The 19855-nt window shown below is 52.9% G+C and overlaps 1 protein-coding gene across 1 annotated transcript in view; it reads right to left on the reverse strand.

Moving 5' to 3' along the window:
* Positions 1 to 19855, reverse strand: part of LOC146784520 (disintegrin and metalloproteinase domain-containing protein 9-like) — a 1652657-nt gene that overhangs the window by 489943 nt on the left and 1142859 nt on the right. The gene's annotated exons all lie outside the window — the stretch shown is intronic.

Consider the following 19855-nt stretch of genomic DNA (forward strand, 5'->3'; position numbering starts at 1 on the left):
TTGCCAGAAACCATTTGCTCCATGGTAGGGCTAGGGGGGTCATGGTGGCAATGTGAGCTAGCTGGTCTCTAGGCCAACATGTCCTGCGGGGGTGCTCGGAATCAGTCTAGGCACCTCATCCAAAGTTTGTTGTCCAAGAAATGCACAGAACGTTTGGATTCGTAGGAACTGCTTGACACAGTAATGAGAAGTTGTCTCCTTTACAGGCAGTAGTTATCTATATTAGATCATTGGTTCTTAACCTGTGGTCCGGGAACTCCAGGGGGCCTGAGAAGCCTACTCAGGGGCTCCTCAGCAACTTGGAAAAGTAAATAATATTAACAGATTAATAAAATGTATATAAAAAAAAGTAGCAAAATGAATTTTCTTTTTTACATCCTGTAAATGTGAAGCAATTTGAAATTGCAGGATAACAATTAAGTTAGTAGTCATTGATTGATTTATGGGAGCAGGGCAAAAACATAAATCAGAATACAGTATGCGTGATGACGGGCCTCAATTGAATTTCGAAAAGATTGCGATGAGCATCCTGTCTGTTAATAGACAGCCTGAACAAGACTTGGCCCAAGTGCCCAAAAGAGTGTGTGAACAGTAATAGTCACTCTGTGGGAGCCTGACCAGTTTACAAGACCTTAGTTTCCACTTCCAGGGTTGGCAGATATAAATCCAAAGCCTCAGCTGCTCATTGCATAATCAGTGAAAGAGGCCTTTTCTGTGGTGGCAGGACCTGGGTAGACACAAAGCCGGTATCACGTGAAGGGTCCAATCCTCTGGCATCCTGAAGCTCTTCATACCACTTTCATCAACATCATGGAGAACACAGTCGTTCTAGTCATCGTAGTTATCACTGTCAGAATCCTGGACAAAATGATTGTGCAAAGTCAAAGCTCTACCATTTGATACGGGAAAGGTATCAGAGTCTGAAGGGATGCCGAGTGGCTGCTCACATGTCAGCACTGGTTGCGACTTCAGTCATGGTCGTGGTTGATGCAGATCACAGTTGGAGAGTACTGTTGCCCGTGCATCCTCATCTAGTGTCGACTTTTTTGCGAGAGCAACCATCGAGCGGGATGGCGCTGGGAATGAAATTTGAACCGAAGCCAGTGCTGAACCAGGTGTGGCTCCAAGAGGCACAGACAAAGCAGAGGGTGGACCCGCTAATAGAAGTCTGACTGGAGGACTGTGAGGATCCTTGAGGCACAAAGGTTTGCCAGAGGGAGCTGGTAAAGTGCCAGATACAGGCAGCATGGCCTCCCTGAAGACCTATACCTGCTGCAACAGCGCAGATGGACCTGTAAATGCAGGGTGCTTTGGAAACAAATTCAGAACTTGCTTTGATAGAGATCAGAGGCAAGACCGGCAGGCACAATGATGCCCTAGCACCGTCAGTCAAGATCAAAATTGGGGGGGGGGGGGGGGGGGGGGGGGGGGAAGGGGTATATTTTTGTTTGGATTTCTTGTATTTATTCTTCAACTTACCCAAAGACTTCAACCGCAAAAACAATCTTCTGCGAGAATGGGTTTGGGAACAAGATCTTCCTTTTGACTTTGGCTATTCGCAGCATGGAGTCTTCCTGTGTTTGAAAAGTAGAGTTTGGCCTTGCCTTTGTGTATGATGGGTTCATGTGGAGGAACTTGCTGCAGGCCCTGGAGTCATGATCTGGCACCAGGCCCCACATGCAGATTTCATGAGGGTATGTCACAAACATCTGTGTGAGACAGTCCCTGTACAATTTAAGCCCTGTTGAACAAGTTACTTACCTTCGGTAATGATATATCTGTAAGAAACATTAGTTAGTGATAGATTCCTTACCTTAGAATTACCCCAGGCATCAGACTGGATCCGGAAAGATTTCGTCAGCAGTACCCCTGCGCATCGGAAGGTGGCGTCGTTCGGCTCCACGTCTGTTGTTGGTGTCATGGTTGCAGAGATGACGTCGCAGCAGCTACTTATACACAGCCCTTGCGCGCTGACATCAGTTCTGTACACGACTTTCCACGCTAGGAACACAGAGCCATGCAAGATACTGACCACTGGTGCATTGAAACTATGGACCTGAAAGGGATAACCTTAACCCTAGAAATCAGTTTGCAGAATTGGGAGGATGGGTTGGGCGGTAAGGAATCTATCACTAACTAATGTTTCTTACAGATATATCTTTACCGAAGGTAAGTAACTTGTTCATCTGAAAAAACACGTAGTGATAGATTCCTTACCTTAGAATAGATACCCCAGCAATACCAATCCCCGTTGGTGGGTCTGCAAACCAAGATCACACCAGAAAGTCTTGAAGAACAGAACGGCCAAAGAAGCCGTATCTCTGGACTTGGCTGTCCAGGCAATAGTGCTTTGTAAAAGTGTGCAGCAAGGCCCACGTAGCTGCCTGACAGATGTCTTGTAAGGGGACACCACGTCCCAATGCCGTAGTAGTGGCCATCGCCCTGGTGGAATGGGCGCCCAGCCCCACTGGAGGCTCCGTTTCCGTTTTAGCCAGAGAATAACAGGCTTTAATACACAAGACGACCCAGTGGGAGATTGTCCGCTTGTGTACGGCCTGACCTTTCTTGGCGCCAACGTAGCCAACAAAGAGCTGGTCATCCACCCGGAACTGTTGTGTGCGATTCAGGTAAAAGAGGAGCGCATGTTTTGGGTCCAGACGGTGGAGCCGCTCCTACTCTCTGGAAGGATGCATAAAGAAGGTGGGCAAAGTGATGGTCTGCCCGATGTGAAAGGCAGTGACTCCTTTTGGCAGAAAGGATGGACATGTCCTGAGCACAACCTTGTCCGGATGGACAGATAGAAAAGGAGGCTTGCAAGAAAGAGCCTGGAGCTCACTCACTCTCCTAGCAGAGGTGATGGCAACCAGGAAAGCAGTCTTCAAAGTCAGTAGATGAAGAGGACAGGTGTGAAGAGGCTCAAAGGGAGCGCACATTAAATATGTAAGAACCAGGTTCAAGTCCCACTGGGGCATTACGAAAGGAATAGGAGGGAAACGATGAGTAATGCCTTTGAGTAATCTATTTACAACAGGGGACTTGAAAAGAGAGGGCTGATCAGGGAGACTGAGAAAGGTCGAAATAGCGGAAAGGTAGCTCTTGATAGTGCCCAGAGCAGAGCCCTGCTGGGCAAAAGAAAGAAGGAACAGAAGAACTTCTGAAAGGGGGGCAGAAAGGGGGTCCACAGCCCTTGCTGTGCACCATGCCACAAATTTGTTCCACCTGCCGGTGTATACCAACGTAGTGGAGGCACGCTTGGCTGCCAGAATGACATCACAGACTTCAGGAGGCAAGTCAAAAGGAATACACTGCCACCGCTCAATCTCCACGCATAGAGGTGGAGACTGAACAGGTTACGGTGGAGGACCGTCCCCTGCTGCTGCGACAGAAGATCCACCCAAAGAGGCAGTCGGATCGGGGGATTGATCGTCATACTGAGTAGCTCAGGATACCAAACTCTTCGAGCCCAGTCCGATGCCACAAGAATGACTTGGGCCCAGTCGCGCCTGATCTTCTTCAGCACTCTGGGCAGAAGTGCTATAGGCGGGAAGGCGTACAACAGACCGCAACTTCACTTGCGATGAAAAGCGTCACCTAGCGAGTGCCGCCTTAGAAAATCCAACGCGCAGAATTGCTGACATTGCGCTTTCTCTTCAGTGACTAATAGATCTAACCAAGGCTCTCCCCACTGTCGAAAGAGACCTTGCGCCACGTCCGAATCCATCATGCACCTGCGGCTGAGTTCGTACGCCCTGGCGTTCAGTGAACCCGCCAGGTGTTGAACCACCAGGGAAATGCCCTGCTGTTCCAGCCATGTCCAGAGGCGCAGAGCCTCCGGACATAGGGTCCACGACCCCACCCCGTCCTGTTTGTTGCAGTACCACATGGCGGTGGTGTGGTCTGTGAACACCTGCACTACCTTCCCCCTGACAGAGGGAAGGAATGCCTTTTGTGCAAGTCGGATAGCCCAAAGCTTCAGAAGGTTGATATGGAGCCGGTACTCCGCCGGAGACCAGAGGCCTCTGATCTTTGCCTCTCCCATGTGGCCCCCCCATCCCAGGAGGGACGTATCCGTCACTACAGTGTGCTCCTGTTGGGGAAGGAAGAGGGATCTGCCAAGGACCCAATGCTGGTTCGTGAGCCACCACTGCAGCTGTTGTGCAGTGCCCTCCGAGATCTAGACTTAATCTGACAGGTTTCCCATATGCTGCGCCCACTGGAACTTCAGGTCCAACTGCAGAGCCTGCATATGCCATCTGGCATGAGTGACCAGCAGGAGGACATGAGGCCCAGCAGCCTCAGGGTCATTCTGACCGAAACCCAGGATAGAGGCTGAAAGATCGGAATCATAGCCTGAATATCTTGGACTCGCCATTCGGGAGGAAAAGCCCGAAACAGTGTTGTATCCAGAACCGCACTGATGAAGAGGAGCTTCTGAGAGGGAATCAGGTGCGACTTCAGCACATTGATGGAGAACCCCAGCAAATGCAGGAGATCGGCCGTAGTCTGGAGGTGGGAGCCCGCCTTCAACAGCCAGTAGTCGAGATAGGGGAAGACTGGAACCCTTGATCTGTGCAGATGAGCTGCGACAACCGCCACCACTTTCGTGAACACCTGAGGGGCGCTGGTAAGGCCAAAGGGGAGCACGGTAAACTGAAAGTGCTCTTGACCTACCGTGAACCGCAGGTAACGCCTGTGGGCCGGAAGGACGGGAATGTGGAAATATGCGTCCGGCAGGTCCAATGCTACCATCCAGTCTCCAGGGCATACAAGACCTGAGCCAGGGTTAACATCTTGAACTTCTCCTTCTGGAGAAAGCGATTGACGTCCCCGAAGTCCAAAATAGGATGAAGGCCCTTGTCCTTCTTGGGCACCAGAAAGTAGTGGGAATAACAACCACGTCCTACTTCTGGCGCAGGAATGCGCTCGATGGCCCCCTTGGCCAAGAGGGCCGCGACTTCCTGTTGAAGAAGTGCCAAATGATCCCCAGACATGTGGTGGTGTTGGGGTGGCATGGCTGAAGGGGTAGTCTCGAAGGGGAGGGAGTAGCCCCTTTGGACTATTTCTAAAACCCACCTGTCCGAAGTGATGGGAGAGGTGATGGCGAATCCTGACGCTCACTGGTTTTTGATTGGCCTGAAAGACTGGACTAGGAAGGTTTTGGGGCAGTGGTGGCCAGGGTGGAAGTGGACTGACCCGCCCGCTGGCCCCCTGACCCACCTCTGCGGGTCCCACGTCCGTAGCCGCGCTGAGTCTGCTGCTGCAGCAGCCTGTGGCTCTGAAGCGAACCTGTTGGGGCGCCCCTTCCATGGCCACGAAAGGAGCGAAAGGCAGAAGGCGGAGGAGGGCGAGTAGCTGAAAGGCCCAAGGACTTGGCCGTAGCCCGTAAGTCCTTAAAACGCTCCAACGCACTATCTGCCTTGTTGCCAAAAAGGCGAATGCCATCAAAGGGCATGTCCATAAGGGTGTTCTGGACATCACCCCCCCCCCCCGAGAAGCCAGTAGAACAAGTTACTTACCTTCGGTAACGATGTATCTGTAAGAAACATTAGTTAGTTAGATTCCTCACCTTAGAATATCCCCAGGCGTCAGACTGGATCCGGAAGATTTTTCGTCAGCAATACCCCTTGCGCGTCGCTAGGCGTCGTCTGCGGCTAATCGTCCGTCGTCGGCGTCGTGCGCAGGAATGACGTCGTCGGAGTACTTAGACGCCGCCCTCGCGCGCTGACGTCAGTTCTTGTACATAGCCTTCCGCGCCAGGAACGCAGAGCCATGCAAAGACCGACACTGGTGCCAAAAATAAAATCTAGGGGCCTGAAAAGGATAACCTTAACCCTAGATGTCAGTTCGCAGAACGGGGAGGATGGGTGGGTCGGTGAGGAATCTAACTAACTAATGTTTCTTACAGATACATCGTTACCGAAGGTAAGTAACTTGTTCATCTGAAAGAAACACGTTAGTTAGATTCCTCACCTTAGAATAGATACCCAAGCAATACCATCCCCGGTGGTGGGTCTGCGAACCAAGATCACACCAGAAAGTCCTGGAGGACAGAACGGCCAAAGAAGCCATCCCTCCGGACTTGGCTGTCAAGGCAATAATGCCTGGCAAACGTGTGTAGCGAAGCCCACGTCGCCGCCTGACAGATGTCCTGCAAAGGGACTCCCCGTCCCAAGGCAGTAGTAGCCGCTGTGGCCCGAGTAGAATGGGCGCGCAGCCCAACAGGAGGGTCCTTTTTTGCCAAAGAGTAACAAATTTTGATGCACAAAACGACCCACCGAGAGATGGTCCGTTTGTGCACAGCTTTCCCCTTCTTAGCACCCACGTATCCAACGAAAAGTTGGTCGTCCACCCGGAACTGCTTTGTGCGGTCCAAATAAAAGGAGAGCGCACGTTTTGGGTCCAGACGGTGGAGCCTCTCTTCCTCTTTGGAAGGATGCGGAGGCGGAAAGAAGGTGGGCAAGGTGACAGACTGCCCAAGATGAAATGGAGTCACCACTTTCGGAAGAAAGGAGGGACGAGGCCGAAGGACAACCTTGTCCGGATGAACAGACAGAAAAGGAGGCTTTGAAGATAAAGCCTGGAGCTCACTCACCCGTCTAGCCGAGGTGATGGCTACCAGAAAAGCAGTCTTAAGAGTCAGAAGACGAAGAGGACAATTGTGAAGAGGCTCGAAGGGAGCGCACATCAGGAATGTCAAGACCAGATTCAAGTCCCACTGACGCATTACAAAAGGGACAGGAGGGAACGTGTGAGTAATGCCTTTTAGAAAGCGTGTAACCACAGGGGACTTGAAAAGAGAAGGCTGATCAGGAAGCCGCAAGAAGGCAGAGATGGCAGCAAGATAACCTTTCAGGGTGCCCAGGGCAGAGCCCTGCCGGGCCAGAGAAAGAAGAAAGAGAAGAACCTCAGAAAGAGGGGCGGAAAGGGGATCCACAGCCTTTGCTGTGCACCATGCCACAAATTTGTTCCACCGGCAGGCGTATACCGTCTTTGTGGAGGGACGCCTGGCTGCCAGAATGATATCACAGACTTCAGGAGGCAAGTCGAATGGCATCAACTGCCGCCGCTCAATCTCCACGCATGGAGGTGGAGGCTGGACAGGTTCGGGTGGAGGACCGTCCCCTGCTGCTGCGACAGAAGATCCTCCCGAAGGGGCAGACGTATCGGGGGATCGGTCAACATACTGAGTAGCTCGGGATACCAGTATCTTCGTGCCCAATCCGGAGCCACCAAGATGACTTGGGCCCGGTCGTGCCTGATCTTCTTCAGCACTCTGGGCAGAAGTGGTATAGGCGGAAAGGCGTACAACAGACCGCAACTCCACTCGTGACGAAAAGCGTCGCCGAGCGAGTGCCGCCTTGGAAATTCCAACGCGCAGAACTGCTGACAATGCGCGTTCTCTTCGGTGGCGAATAGATCTAACCAAGGCTCTCCCCACTGCTGAAAGAGACCTTGCGCCACTTCGGAGTTCAGACGCCATTCGTGATCCATCATGCACCGGCGGCTGAGTTCGTCCGCTCTGGCGTTCAGAGAGCCCGCCAGATGTTGAACCACTAGGGTGACGCCCTGGTGTTCCAGCCACGTCCAGAGGCGCAGAGCCTCCTGACAAAGGGTCCACGACCCCACCCCGCCCTGTTTGTTGCAATACCACATGGCGGTGGTGTTGTCCGTGAACACCTGCACGACACTGCCCCTGACAGAGGGAAGGAAGGCTTTCAGTGCAAGTCGGATCGCCCTCAACTCCAACAGGTTGATGTGGAGACGAGACTCCGCCGGAGACCAGAGGCCTCTGATCTCCGCCTCTCCCATATGGCCACCCCATCCCAGGAGGGACGCATCCGTCACTACGACATGCTCCGGTTGGGGAAGGGAGAGGCTCCTGCCCATGACCCTATCGCGGTCCGTGAGCCACCACTGCAACTGCTGTGCAGTGCCCTCCGAGATCAAGACATGGTCGGACAGGTTCCGTGATGCTGGGCCCACTGAAACTTCAGGTCCCACTGCAGAGCCCGCATGCGCCGCCTGGCGTGATGCACTAGTAGGATGCAGGAGGCCATCAGCCCCAGAAGCCGCAACACGAGCCTGACCGAAACCCAGGATAGAGGCCGAAAGATGGGAATCAGGGCCTGTATATCCCGGACCCGCTGTTCCGGTGGATAGACCCGGAACTGCGCCGAATCGAGAACCGCTCCGATGAAGAGGAGCTTCTGAGAGGGACTCAGGTGTGACTTCGGCACGTTGATGGAAAACCCCAGCAAATGCAGGAGATCCGCCGTAGTCTGGAGGTGGGAGACGACTGCCTGGGGCGAGCCCGCCTTCAACAACCAGTCGTCGAGATAGGGGAAGACTGGAACCCCTGATCTGCGCAGATGAGCTGCGACCACCGCCATCACTTTCGTGAACACCCGAGGGGCACTGGTGAGGCCGAAGGGGAGCACGGTAAACTGAAAGTGCTCTTGGCCCACCGTGAACCGCAGGTAACGCCGGTGGGCCGGCAGGACGGGGACGTGGAAATAAGCGTCCTGCAAGTCCAACGCTACCATCCAGTCTCCGGGGTCTAGGGCAGCTAGAACCTGAGCCAAAGTCAACATCTTGAACCGTTCCTTCCGGAGGAAGGCATTGACGTTCCGAAGGTCCAAGATAGGGCGGAGGCCCCCTTTGCCCTTCTTGGGAACCAGAAAGTAGTGGGAATAACAACCACGACCTACTTCTGGGCTCGGAACGCGCTCGACGGCCCCCTTGGCCAAGAGGGCGGAAACCTCCTCGTGGAGAAGATGCAAATGATCCCCAGAGATACGGTGGTGCTGCGGTGGCATGGCTGGAGGGGTCGTCTCGAAGGGGAGGGAGTAGCCCCTTCGGACGATTTGCAGCACCCACCTGTCCGATGTGATGGACCGCCAGTGGAGCAGGTGATGGCGAACTCTGCCGCCCACTGGCGTGGAATGGGCCTGAAAGCTCGGACTAGGAAGGCTTTGAGGCGGATGCTGCCGGGGTGGATGTGGGCTGACCTCGTCGTCCTCCAGATCCGCCTCGGCGGAAACCACGTCCGCGACCGCGCGCAGGTTGGTTCTGCGGCTGGTGGCTAGGCGCACGTGAGGAGGCACCCCTTCCTTGGCCACGAAAGGGGCGAAAAGCGGAAGATTGCGACCGCGGGGCCGAGAGGCCCAAGGACTTGGCCGTAGCCCGGGAGTCCTTAAAGCGGTTCAGCGCACTGTCCGCCTTCTCGCCAAACAGGCGAGTGCCATCAAACGGCATGTCCATGAGAGTGCTCTGGACATCGCCGGAAAACGACGTGGACCGCAGCCAGGCGTGACGTCGACGCGCCACAGTGGTGGAAATGGCCCTACCCAGCGAGTCCGTGGTGTCAAGCCCACAACGTATGGCATGTCGCGCGGCATCCCTCCCATCGGCCAGAGCCTGGGTAAGTCGTGTCCGGACCTCCTCCGGACACAGGGGCAGCGCGTCCTCCACCGCATCCCACAGAGAGTGGGAATAACGGTCCAAGAGACAAGCGGTGTTCAAAGACCGCAGGCCCAAACTAAGGGATGAGAACAGTTTCTTGCCAAACTGCTCCAGTCTCTTGGAATCCCGGTCCGGCGGGGCGGTCGGGAAAGAGGATTGGGAGGTGGAGGCCTGGATAACCAGGCTCTCAGGGGTAGGGTGTTGGGACAGAAAACTGGGGTCGCCCGGAGCAGGGCGGTGGCGCCTGGCAACGTTCCTGTCCACAGGAGGAACTGTGGAGGGCTTGGACCAGGTGCCCTGGAGAACGTCAGTGAGGGCTTCATTGAACGGCAGCAGAGGCTCAGTGGAGCTTGCTGCCGACTGAAGCACCTCAGTGAGGACGTTCGTCCTCACAGCCACGGCAGGTAGCTCGAGCCCAAAGGCTGCGGCCGCCTTGCGCAGCACCACGGAGAAAGCAGCACCCTCCTCCGAAGCCACAGTCGGAGGAGAGATGAATCCAGTGTCTGGCGAGGTATCCAGACCACTGGCCTCCCCCAGTTCATCTGCCCAGTCCTGGGACAGTTGGGCCTGATGGGCCATAGGATCCTCGGATCCCTCCCAGTAGTCCCCATCATCCGACTCCTGGTGCAGAGGAGAAAGTAACGGAGCCGGGCGGTAGACAAAATGTGTCTCTAGCGGCGTCGATCTCGGCGTCCATCGACGCCGGACCGGCGCCGGGCCCGGACCGGGACTAAACTGGGGCACGGCGTCGAGCGGAGTCGACGTCGGCGTCGGGGGTGGAACCGGAGTCGACGCCGGTGGAGGAGTGACAAGGTTGACCGGCGTCGACGGGGACTCGAGAACGGGTCCCTCGGGCGCTTGCGGCGTCGAGGCCGGAGCCGTCAACGGCGCCGGGGCCGGAGCCGCCGGCTGGCAAGGCAGCCCAGTCGGGTCCGCAGGGCCCGAAGGCGCACCAGCGGGCGCCGACGGCGGAGCCAGGTTCCTCATGGCCGAGAGGAAGGCACTGACTTCCGCCGGCGTCGCGTTAGTCCCAGGGACCGGAGGGTATGGGGACGGACGCGGCGCCTGCGGCTCCGCCGGAGCCGCGGGGGTTGAACCACCCTGACCCTCGACCGAGTCGCGCGACCGGCGAGGGGAGTCCGAAGAGCGATGTCGTCTCTTGGACTTCTTGGAATGCTTCGACTTACCCGAAGACTTTGATCCCGACGACCGATGGTGACGTCGGCTGCGGCTCCGCGACCGATCCTTGGACCTCCTCCTGGACCGGGATCGAGAGGCGCGCGGAGCCGAGTGGCGAATCTCGAGAAGCTTACGGGACCGCTCCCGTCTAGCCTTCGAGGTCAGGGCCTTACAGTCCGAGCACGACTCCGCGTCGTGGTCGAGGCCCAAACAGTACAGGCACCGGCGGTGATGGTCCGTAACCGACATCAATCGGCTACAGTCCGTACAGGCTTTAAACCCAGGCATCCTACCGGCACCGGTGTCGATAGACAGGATCAAAAAGGATCAAAAAGTTAGTCAAAAATTGACTAAAGGGGTAGCTCTCCCGGATCTGCGCTTACTGGCGCGGAAAAAAGAAGAACTGACGTCAGCGCGCGAGGGTGGCGTCTAAGTACTCCGACGACGTCATTCCGGCGCACGACGCCGATGACGGACGCGGAGCCGCAGACGACGCCTAGCGACGCGCAAGGGGTATTGCTGACGAAAAATCTTCCGGATCCAGTCTGACGCCTGGGGATATTCTAAGGTGAGGAATCTAACTAACGTGTTTCTTTCAGATGTCCTCTGCCAGGCATGGCGGCAAAGCGCCACTGTTGTGGAAATAGGTCTGCGCAGCAAGTCGGCGGTGTCAAGGTCACATCCTATTGCGAACTTTGCTCCATCTCTCCCCTCAGCAATAGCCTGAAAGAGCACTGTTTGCTCCTTCCCTGGACACTGAGGCAGCACTTGTGCCACCGTATCCCACATACAGTGGGAATAACGGCCCCAGCGGCATGCAGTGTTCACAGACCACAGCCCTGAACAGGCAGAAGAAAAAATCTTCTTCCCAAACTGTTCCAGTCTCTTGGATTTCCTGTCTGGGGGTGCAGTAGGGAATGCGCTCTGGGACAACCAAGCTCTCAGGGGTGGGGTATTGGGAGAGGAAAAGTGGGTCGTCCGGGGCCGGGCGATGGCATCGGGCCACGTTCCTATCAACAGGAGCCCCTGTGTTGGGCCTGGACCAGGTGCCCAAAAGAACGTCAGAAATTGCCTCATTAAAGGGCAGCAGTGGCTCCGCAGAGGTAGCCACCGGCTGAAGCACTTCTGTCAGGAGGTTAGTCCTGACGGCCACTGTAGGGAGGTGGAGGGCCTCGGCCGCCCTACGCAACACCGCTGCATAACTTGCACCCTCCTCCGTAGCCACGGTCGGAGGAGTAAGCATGCCAAGGTCAGGATAGGTGTCCTGACCACTGGCATCCCCCAGTTCCTCTGCTCAGTCCGGGTCATACTCACACTGAGCTGTGATAGGGTCCTCAGATCCCTCTCAGCCCTCCCCTTCCTCCGAAGGCTGGTGAACAGGCCTAAAATAAGGAGGCTGGACTTAGGGATAGAAATCCCCCATTGGCTCCGGAATCGGCGTTGAGCGACGCCGTACTTGCTCCGTGTCCACATCGGGTCTAAGACCGGGGGCGACGTCGTCTGATTCCACGGGCGGCGTCGGAGGTGGTGCTGGTGGGGTCGACGTCAGTGGAGGTGTCACGAGGTCAACCGGCATCACCCGAGAGTCAGGCCCGAAGGCACGCCGGCGGGGCCCGACGGCCAAAACAGGCAGGCCATGGCTGACAGAAATTCCTGCAGCTGGGCCGGAGTCGCAGACGGACCCGGGTAGGGCAGGTAGGCCGACATCAACACCGTAGGCTCCGCTGGAGCCGCGGGGGAGGCTCCACCTGCACCCTCAGCCGCGTCATGCGACGGGCTAGGGGAAGTCGGCGAGCAATGACGCTTCTTCGACTTCTTGTGATGGTTCGTCTTACCTGACCCCGAGTGGGAAGACTTCGATCCCGACGAATGAGGGTGATGGCTCTGCGACCGGTCCCTCAACCTCCCACGGGACCGTGACCTTGAGCGGCATGGAGCAAGACTTGGGGTCGTGGTCGCGCCCCAGGCAGTAGAGACACATGCGGTGCGGGTCCGTCACCGACATCATATGATGACAGTCCCCGCAAGACTTGAAGCCGGGCATCCCTACGGCACCAATTGATCGACTCGAAGAAGAAGGGACAAAAGGCCTAAAAAAACTGTCAAAAAGTGACTGGGGGTACCGCTCTCTCCGGATCTGCACTTGCTGGCGCGGAAAAAGAAAGAACTGACGTCAGAGCGCAAGGTCGGCGTCTAAGTAGCTGCCGCGACGTCATCTCGGCGACCACAAAGCCAACGACGAACACGGAGCCGCACGACGCCACCTTCGGACACGCAGGGGTACTGCTGACGAAAACTTTCCGGATCCAGTCTGATGCCTGGGGGTAATTCTAAGGTAAGGAATCTATCACTACGTGTTTCTTTCAGATGTTTTAGTTGTTAACATTTTACTTGAATACTGGTAAAATTGTTTGAAAAGTCTAATCAAACAACAGGAAGAAGCTCTGCATCTGTGCTTGAAAGCATGGAAAGAAAGTAACTGACGTCTGCGTGCATGGGTGGCACTTATATGCGTCTTGTCACTTCTTGCACGGGACATTGGTGCAGAGCCGCACGGTGCCATGTAACCGCATGTGGGAGTACTGTTCTAAACTTTCTGGATCCGGTGTGAGGCCTGAGGAATATTCACAAGGTCAAGAATCTGCAGTTAGAAGTATCCATAACAATATGATCGATTAAATAAGCCAGAAAGAGGAGGCAAATGGAAAGAGTAAGGCTCACATATTATAATGGTGGAATGTGCCCATCAGACCATATACCAGGTTGAAACCCCAGCCACCAGAAGACAGTAAGGTCACTAGTTGAGGAACAATACATAAAATTGTAAAACATTGGAGCAAAACAAAAGTACCAATGTGCCATGGAAAGAACTAAAGCGAAACTCTAACCACGAGGGACCACAAAGTTTCAATATGAGTAAATGGGAGTGAATTGAAGTGAACCTGAGAACCACAGCAACTACAAAATATGTTGCCTTCATTCTGAAGGGCCCTTAAATACTGAGGGCCCGATTCACAAAGGTAACCTTAGAACTGAAGTCTAAGTTTAGACCTGCAGTCTTAGTTTATACCTGAAGTTTAACTTAAGACCTGAAGTCTAAGTTAGACCAAAAGTCTAAATAAGAACTAGGGTCTAATTTTAGACCCAAAGTCCAAGTTTAGCCCTACATTTTAACTTTAGACTTGAAGTCTAAGTTTTAGACGTAAAGTCTAACTTTATGACTGAAGTCTAACTTTACGCCTGTAGTCTAACTTTACACCTGAAGAACAAATTTAGACTTAAAGACTAAGGGCCGATTCACAAAGGTAAACTTAGACCCGGGGCCCTATTATGTACAGGGAGAACTTTCCCTGTTTGCACCCGGCACACATTAAAATAGGTGCGACAAGTGCAAACAGAGAAAGTGTGCCCTATTACGCAGAATGCGCTTGTAGGAGAGTAGGGTCTGCAATCCTATGATCACCCAGATTTTTTTGCTTTTGCTTCATTGGTTTACGACTTTCTCCGGCCGTGGGCCTGCCAATCAGACCCACAGCCTAGCTGTTCTCTCTCGAAATTAACACACATGTACATTAGGTGCATCCACTAATTGGAACTGGGCCGCCTTGTCAGTCCCTGTCTCAGCATACCCCAGGTATCCAGGGCATCGGTGTACCCAGGGCCTACCAGGGGCTGAAGCATGTATTATGCCACCCCTGGAATGGCCGCCCAAATCTGACACAACTGGCTGCACGACAGCTGGGGCCACGTGGTGTAATCACCCGTTGCTGTAGGTGTAGTATTCCTACACCTAAACCCTAAAATGGACACATGGATTCCTATCAGTCACTCCTATAGCAGGCCTTATCAATCCTGAAGGCAGAGTACCGGGAATCATGTGGGACGGTGCTCTGGCGCGAGCTGAGCCCGTCGACGGCTTGCGGAACCAAGTCCTAATAGCCGTTCCATGGTGACGCGGGCCAACTACTTTTAATGCATTATAATCCTTGCGGTTATTTGCTAACTTTGGCATCACATCACCTACACATGTCGAGTAAGGTGTCATACGAATGGGAATACGAACCCCTCGCCAGTCCTGGCGACGGGGTTAGCATTCCCCCCTTTTAGAGGGACACGACATGGAAGTAACCTTGAACCCCGGTTAAAGTTGACTCAAGCCTCAGCATCACAAAATGGATGCTGCCACCAGACACAAGTCTGACCTCCTGCTGCTGGGGGACCTTCCAGCAAGGGGAGCTTGGACAAAGGGTTTCCTGTCGAGGGCGGTGTTAGCACCATCCCAGACAGGGTTTGTGTATCCCAGGTAGGCAGGGCTGAAAGGAAGGTGATTGCAAGTGGCACCCCGGTGCTCACTGTGCATAGCCCGGCTCAAACCAGTTTCGGGGGCACACCAGCCCCTGAGCTGGCGCGAAGCCGGACAAAGGATAGGGGTGTAACCACCCCCCTCCTGGCTCCACCCATAGGTAGAACCTAGTCACGGGCCAGCCCCTTTTCTTAGAATAAAGGTAGGAGCGAGTCCCCTTCCCAAATTGGATAATCAGATAATCGGATAACTCCGAATCACGAACCACTTTCCACGAAAGGAACTCTTGACTATTTCTGAAGACTCTCCCTTGTGGCTAAGGAGTAGCCACCCTGCACCAGCAGGCACCACCTAAGCGCTTGCGGTTTGCTGTACGTCTCCTACGGATCAAGACTGCCCAGCTCGACGAGACCCGAGTTCCCTGCCATCTCTGACCTTTTACCTACCTCATCAGCCCAGCTGAGAGTCGTAGGTGTGACGAGACCTGCGGGACCGGCTATCTTCAGAACCTGCACGACGCTTATCCAGCACGCCCACCGAGGGACCCTCGAGTGAGTGCACCTAGGGTTTGAGAAGCCCTAAAACCCTGAGCAGCTCCAGCATCGAAGTCTGTCTCCCCAGCATCCACGAGATCTGCGTGGGGGCCCTTCCGCTTCTTGCTGTTCCCAGCGTTGTCCGACCACTTGCCGACCGGCTTGTGGCCCTCTTCACGACGCTCCAAGATTATTTGCATCACCGGTCTGGTTGCTCCAGACTGGCTCTTGCTCCCCTTCAACAGAGGAGTACCACGGACCCTCCTGGTCCACTCCCGACGCCATCTGGACTCCCCCGCTTGGGTTGCCACTGCCAAGATCCGCTGCCCCTTCCTGGGCCCAGCATCATCGACAGCAGACACCTTCGTGGGACAGCTCGCCCTCCATCCTGGTCGCCGCCGCGCCTCCTGGCCCGAGGAACAGCCGAGTCCGACGTCACCCACTCACCTGGTCGAGGTGACTTCAGCCGGTACCCCCCTGGTACCCACACGATCGCTGGCTAGCGGTTGAGAACTGAGTCCCCTCTGCTTTCAGGTTTCCTTCACCACCGATCCAGGCTTGGATCGCTCTGAACATCGTCACTGGTCGCCTGCCAGCAACTTCTTCTTTCAGGCTCCTGAGACTACACGAGGACTCCCGACATCTTGCCGAACTTCACGCAGCCGCAGCCTCCGGGCTAGGTAACTCGAGCATCTCGGTGCTCCATCGCAGGTTCGCTCTACAAGTGTCCAGTTCCTTTTTCGTTTAGTCCCACTGATCGGAACACTCCGGAATCAGTACCTCCAGACTCTAACCATTCGCATTTCACTGTTAGTGTAGATGGTTTCTCGTGCCCCTCGGGCATCTGTGTAAATTGTGCAACTGAAGTATTTTCCTAAGAGTTTTGTAGTGTGCTTAGCTCCCTGACTCATAAAGAGCCAGGGTAGTCTTGTTATAAATAAATATCCTTTTATTTTCATAACAACTTGTGTGGAGTCCTTTCACTTGGTGTTCAAGGGGTATATGTGATGGTAAACAGCTGGCTTAACACGCCCTCTAAAGTTTAGCCTAAGACTGCTCGTATCCACGCTACTAGGATAGCTGGTCTATAAGGTTGACTTACAACCAATCATCAATAAGGGTCGTTTGGAATGATACACAGTGATCACTAGAATAGTGAGCACTACATATCAGGCCAACTTCTCACAGCGCTGCCCTAGGGGCAGCCGTGAAATTGTGCTGCCCTGGGGGTAGCACAATCTGGTGAAATATTGAGCAGATTTTAACCAGCCACTCTGTGTTTCGCTGTGCATGCAGCAACCTGCCTGCACTTTTTTTAAAGGGGATTTGAGATTCCCTTACAGGAGGGTGCAGTGAGTGACTGCACCCACCTACGAGGGGATGTCTCAAGGGCCATAGGACCCCCTTTCCCTCTTCCAGAGGGTTGAGATCAGGGGTGCACTGTCAGCGTGCCACCATTTAGGTGGTACGCTGTCAGTGCGCCCCTTGACAACTTTTTTGCCCTGCGTCCGTGAATATAATACGGCGTGAGTACAGATGCAAAGGGATTCCATCCTTGGCATGGGGCCAAACCCCCATGCAAATGAGGGAATTCCCTCTTGGGAAAGAGCTGGCGCTGTATATGCGCCAGCGCTTTCAGTATTACAGAAAGAGCCGCACAAGCTTCTGCGGCCCTTTCTGTAATACCAAAGTGCACCAAGGGTGTGCAAAGTGGGCACACACACCCGTTGCGCCCCCGCGGCACTCTGTGTAATACGGCCCCTGAAGTCTAAGTTTAGACCTGAAGTCTAAATTTAGACCTAATATCTAAGTTTAAACCTAAAGTCTAACTGTAGACCTGAAGTCTAACTTTAGACTTCAGGTCTAAATTTTGACTTCCGGTCTAAGCATATATTTGTGAATCAGTGCCTATGTTTTGACCTAAAGTCTAAGGGAGGATTCACAAAGGTAAAGTTAATCCAAAAGTCTAACTTTACTACTTTCAGATTTCACAAAGGGAAGTTACTACTAGTAATTTTAGTACTAGTAACTTTACTAGTAGGGAAGTTACTAGTAGTAACTTACCTTTGTGAATACTGAAAGGTAGTAAAGTTAGACTTTTGGTCTAACTTTATCTTTGTGAATCGGACCGTGACTGTTCCAGTAACACAACATGGAAGTGGTCATGCTATCTAAGTAGTGAAGATGAGTAGTGAAACTGTGCTGTGTGGTCTAGTGTTTGCACTGGCCCAATTTCTATTGCTGTAATCGCTAAAGTCTATAAGGTTTTATGACTCTGCAAATGGCCCAATGACCATGACCTGACTCTTCGGAACCTTGGTAGTACCCAAATTCAACTCTAACAACCCACAAACCCCTCCTCTCCTCCTCCAGAACTAGCTGCTGGACGCAATTTGTGCGGAAATTATTGTGAAATCAGACATCAGAAACATTGTACCTTACCAAACAATAAGGTTTTGCAAATCATCTGGGTGTAATCTGTAATCAATAATAGCTTCTAACTCATATTCTGAGGAACCACCTATCAATACTAAAAGAGAAGCGCAAGGAATATTTCAGGTAAACTGCTCACATCTGGAGACATCATAAAATTGGCTTCATCTGCCAATGTGAAAGTAACACCAAGCAAATATACTAAGCTGTTATTCTTGTGGGCTATGTATGCGATGGTATTTTTAAGTATAGCAGAAAGCAGATCGTTCCAATGAGGAATGCAAGGAATTGTTGTAGGAAAATTGCAAGAGCAATCCATCTACTCAGATGATTCATGAAAAAACACCAATTGATTAATGCTCAAGGCATTGATTCAGATGTACTGTACTATCTGACCAGCCATTTGGGGAGGATAACTGGTGGCCTTCAAATGTGTGATACCTACACTTAACAGAATTTCCTTTCAGAAAAAAGCCCTAAACTGGGTGCCTATCTTGAAAATGATGTTATTCCATGCACACAAAAGATTTGAGTGAGAAAGGTTGCTGCTAATCTCACCACTTTATGTAACTTTTTGAGTCGCTTGAAGTAGCACATCTTTAAAATTGTCTACTATTACCAGAAATGGAAAATTGCCTTCTTTAAAGACAGTAGTTCTCTATCATGTGGTCAGGGTGACACCAAGGAGTCGACAAAGCCTATCCAGGAGGTCTGCAGCGGATTAGAAAATGAAATATTATTAACAGATTAAAACTGTATATTGGTCATGGTTTGCTACTGCTCCAACACAATGTATTACAACCTTCGTCGCACTTGTACTGGTCAACTGTTCCCTACCTCATATATGTTTTCTTTTATATTTTTTCTGTTACCTGTATGTTTGACAAAATGCAAATAAAGATATAAAAAAAAGATTAAAACTAAATAAATTAAGAAGCAAAATTTACAATTGAAAAATTTAAAGCATCCTATAAATGTGACAAACACAGGGAGATGATGGACGGAATGCTGAAACTTTTCAGACAATCACCCCCAGTCACAGATCTTGGTTGAATCCATCATCATTCTTTAGCACACTCTGCCACCTCAGTTCAGACCCAGCTAAATGCAAATCACTCTTGACCCTGTGCCTCATGGGAACAGTCCAGCCCGAACTGCCAAGCCAGGTCTTCCCTGAAGCGGAAACAAGCATCCTGGGACTGGTTTCTGGTTAACACCCTTCATCAGCCAGGCTAGCTTGAACCCAAAGGAAAAGTGAGCAAGGGACCCACGTCTGGGCATACCGTGCCAACTTAGGCCGAACAAAGCAAACGCAAGGAGATGATGGACTGAGTGCTAAAACTTTTCCGACACTCACCCCCAGTCACAGATCTGGGTTGATTCCATCATCATTCTTTAGCTCACTTTGCCACCTCAGTTCAGACCGAGCTATATGCAAATCAGACTTGACCCTGTGCCTCATGGGAACAGTCCAGCCCGAACTGCCAAACAAGGTCTTCCCTGATCCGGAAACAAGCACCCTGGGACCGGTTTCTGGGTAACACCTTTCATCAGCCAGGCTAGCTTGAATCCAGTGGCAAAGTGAGTAAGGGACCCACGTGTGGGCATACCCTGCCACCTTAGGGCAAACAAAGCAAACACAAGGAGATGATGGACGGAGTGCTGAAACTTTTCAGACACTCACCTCCAGTCACAGATCTGGGTTGAAACCACCATCATTCCTTAGCTCACTTAGCCACCCCAGTTCAGACCCGGCTATATGCAAATCAGACTTGACCCTGTGCCTCATGGGAACAGTCCAGCCCGAACTGCCAAGCCTGTAAATGTGGAGCAATTTAAATTTGGAGGCTGAAAATGAAGTTAGTATACTCAGATTGATTCACGGGAGCAGTTCAAGTGTATCAAACATAATATAGAATGGATGATTAGTGGCCTCAATTGAATT

This window comes from Triturus cristatus, chromosome 11 (assembly GCF_964204655.1).
Source record: "Triturus cristatus chromosome 11, aTriCri1.1, whole genome shotgun sequence".
Classification (NCBI taxonomy): Eukaryota; Metazoa; Chordata; class Amphibia; order Caudata; family Salamandridae; genus Triturus; species Triturus cristatus.